The sequence below is a fragment of the Myotis davidii genome, unplaced genomic scaffold, assembly GCF_000327345.1.
Source record: "Myotis davidii unplaced genomic scaffold, ASM32734v1 scaffold1643, whole genome shotgun sequence".
NCBI classification, from domain to species: domain Eukaryota; kingdom Metazoa; phylum Chordata; class Mammalia; order Chiroptera; family Vespertilionidae; genus Myotis; species Myotis davidii.
This window is the reverse complement of record NW_006294357.1, coordinates 73,545-77,434: the sequence shown is the minus strand read 5'-3', so window position 1 is coordinate 77,434 and position 3,890 is coordinate 73,545.

Below are 3,890 nucleotides of genomic sequence, written 5' to 3'. Positions count from 1 at the left end.
ATAGTTTATTAGAAATTTTTCTTTTTTCATGAGGTAGGTCTGCAGTGCTATAAACTTCTCTCTTAGGACTGCATACACTGTGTCCAATACATTTTGGGTTGTTATTTGTTTGTTTTGATTTGTTTCCAGAAAGTTTTTGATTTCTTCCTTGACCTCATTGGTAACCCATTCATTGCTTAATAACATGCTATTTAGTCTCCATGTGTTTGAATATTTTGGGGTGTTTTTATTGTAGTTGAGTTCTAGTTTCATTCCATTGTGATCGAGGAAGATGCTTGATATGATTTTGATCTTCTTGAATTTTTAGAAACTTAGTTTGTGTCCTATCATATGGTCCATCTTTGGCAATGTCCCATGTGCAGTTGAGAAGAATGAATATTCTGCATCTTTCGGGTTAAATGTTCTGTAAATGCTAATTAATTTCATTTAATCTAGTGTGTCATTTAGTGTTGCTGTGTCTATGTTGATATTTTTTGTCTGGAAGATCTATCCAGTGATGTCAGTGGGGTGTTTAAGTTCCCTACTATAATTGCATTGCTGTTGACCTCTCCCTTTAACTCATCCAGAAGTGTTTTTTTTTTTAATGTATTTGGATGCCCCTATATTGGGTGCATATATGTTTACCAGCATTATGTCCTCTTGTCATATCAATCCCTTTCGTATTATGAAGTAGCCTTTATTGTCTCTTGTTATGGCCTTCATTTTGAAGTCTATTTTGGCAGATATGAGTATTACTACCCCAGCCTTTTTTCATTTCCATTTGCATAGAAAATTTCTTTCCATCCCCATCACTTTCATCCTGTGTAACTTTTTTGTACTGAGGTAGGTCTCTTATAGACAGCATATATATGGGTCATGTTTTCTTTTTTATTTAATTACCTACTTGTTTTGATTGGAGCATTTAATCTATTTACATTTAAGGTTATGATTGATAGGTACTTATTTATTGCCATTTTTATTAGTTATGCCTCTGTTCTCTCTCTTCTTACAATAGTTCCTTTAGCATTTCTGAAAATGCTGGTTTGGTGGTAATAAACTCCTTTTGCCTTTTTTGGCCTTTGAAGCTCTTTATTTAACCTTTAATTTTGAATGATCCAACCAGAGTAGTCTTGAATTTAATCCCTTGCTCTTAATTACTTTGTATACTTCATGCCATTCCCTTCTGTCCTGAAATGTTTTATTGAGAAATCAGTTGACATTCTAATGGGAGCTCCCTTGTAGGAAATATTCTCATTCTCTCTCTCTCTCTCTTTCTCTCTCTCTCTCTATCTTTAAGATTCTCTATTTGTCTTTAACATTTTCCATTTTAATTATGGTATTTCATGGTGTGGGTATTTTTGTGTTCATCTTGATTGAAACTCTGTGTTTCCTGGACTGTGTGACTTTTCTCTTCACCAGGTCAGGGAGTTTTCTGTCATTATTTTTTCAAACAGGTTCCCTATCCCTTGCTCATATTTTTCTACTTCTGGGACCACTATGATGTGGATGTTGTTATGTCTCATATTGTCCCAAAGCTCTCCTAAACTCTCCTCCTGCTTTTTAATTTTTTACCCCTTGCTGCCCTGAATAGGTGTTTTTTTCTACCTTGTATTCAAATTTGATGATTCAGTCCTCAGCTTCTAGTTTATTTTTTATTCCTTACAGGGTATTCTTAATTTTGGCTATATCATTCTTCATTTCTGATTCATTGTTATTCATGGGTTTAACCTCTTTCTTTATGTTGGTATAGTTCTCATTAATTTCCTTATAATTCTTTATTTTTTTAATTTTTTTTTTTGGTGCCCTTGACTGGAATCGAACCTGGGACCCTTCAGTCCACAGGCCGATGCTCTATCCACTAAGCCAAACCAGCCAGGGCAAGTTCCTTATAATTCTTATTAAGTTGCTTGTAGTTCTCAAGTTGTTTCAATACCTTTATAACCATTACTTTGAACTCTTTATCTGACAAATTGCTTGACTCCATTTCATTTCATTTATTTTATTTTCTGGAGATTTCTCTGTTTCTTTTATTTGGTGGTTGTTTCTTTGTCTCTCCATTTTAGTGGTCTAGTTGTCCAGGGCACCAGTTGAGGCTGTCAGGATCACAGGGGCAGGTCCATGCTTCTGGAGGTAATGGGTTGTTCTGGATCACAATGATGGGTTTGATCTTCTGGTGGTCCTTGGTTAGGTGCCCCTGGTTATTGTGGCAAGTCTGTGCATCTTGTCATGTTAGGTTACAGTGGGATCTGGTATACCGGGGCACTGGGTCAGGCATGCCTGGTTATGGAGACAGGTCTGTGTGTCTGGGGGCATCAGGTCATGGCTATGGACATGGTTGTAAGGTGGTGGGGCTGGTTGTCCAGGGTTGCTGGGTCAGGCTCAATGGGTCACTATGGCAGGTCCATGTGTCTGGGGCCATTGGATCATGGTGGCAGGGCTGGATGCCCCATGTCAAGGTGGTGGGGCCAGTGGTCCAGGGGTGCCAAGTTGGGTGTGTCTTGATGGGCCAGCAAGTCTGTGTGTCTGGGTGGGCTGTGTGTGAAGGCACTAGGGCAAGCCAGACCTACCACTTATCAAGAGGGTGGGGCAGGCTGGGAGCTCCACTCCTCTCATTTGGTGTGGTCATGCAGCTCATCAAGGGGCAACAACTCTCTGATTCTATTTCCCTTCCTGCATTTGCCTTGCAATGGACATGTACCTCCGTCACCAACTAGCCAAACTCTTAGAAGTTGTCTATTAGTCTGTAGGAAGGTTTGGGTGTGGAGTAGGGGCTGCTTTCTTATTATTTAACTAGAGGCCCAGTGCACGAATTCATGCACCAGTGGGATCCCTTCGCCTGGACTGTGAAATAAGGCCAAAACTGCCGAACGCGGGAGGTTGGCTGTGGGAACACACTGACCACCAGAAGGCAGCTCCTGTATTGAGTGTTAACCTACCGGTGGTCATTGCACGTCATAGTGACTGGTCAACCAGTTGACTGTCTTCCCCCTGGTGGTCAGTGCACATCATAATGAGCAGTTGAGCGGCCTTAGCATATCATTAGCACATTACACTTTGATTGGTTGAATGGACGACCAGACATTTAGCATATTAGGCTTTTATTATATAGGATAATGTTGGAAGTGCTGGGTCCACTGCCAGAGTTATGTGTCAGATGAGCACAGCAGAAGCTGGCTGCTGTCACTCCCAGGGTTTCCTGAGGATCCTTAAACTATCATGAATATGTCATCTTGACAGTGGATCCTTCAGCTTCAGTTGAAATATCTTAGCTAGTGCCACATGGACCAGTGGCCAGCCATCCACAAACTGAGTTCTTCCCAAATTGCTGAATCATAAGGAAAATAAATTATTGTGTTATTTAAGCACTAAGCAATTGTGTAGTTATTTCTATGTGCAAGGAATTCTGCTTCAATGGCTGCTGCCAGGAGCAGAGGATTGTAAGTCTTTGGGATTATTTTGTAAATTATAAAAGCAATGTACATTTCATATAGTAAAATTAGGAATATAGAAAAAGAAAAGTTAAAATCACCCATTGTGCCACAATCTAATCTAATAAAAGACAAACATGCAAATTGATTGTATCTTCGCTATGCCTTAAGCCATGCCCACCAGCCAATCAGAGTGACTACATGCAAATTACCCCAACCAAGATGGTGGCCGGCAGCCATGGAGCTGAAGCGAGCAGGAGTCTTGGTTGCTCCACTGATGGAGGAAGCCAAGCTTCCTTCCTGCTGCAGCCGGGCTCTGAGCTCCACTCTAAGCAGCAAAGTTGCAATTATAGAAGCTAAAAAAACCCCACATACCTGCTTTCAGCAGGCCCTTGCCTCGGAGCTGGAGCGGCAACAAAGTTTCAATTATACAAGGTAAATAAATCCCAGAATAAAAAAAAAAGAAAAAAAAGGAGACGCTGG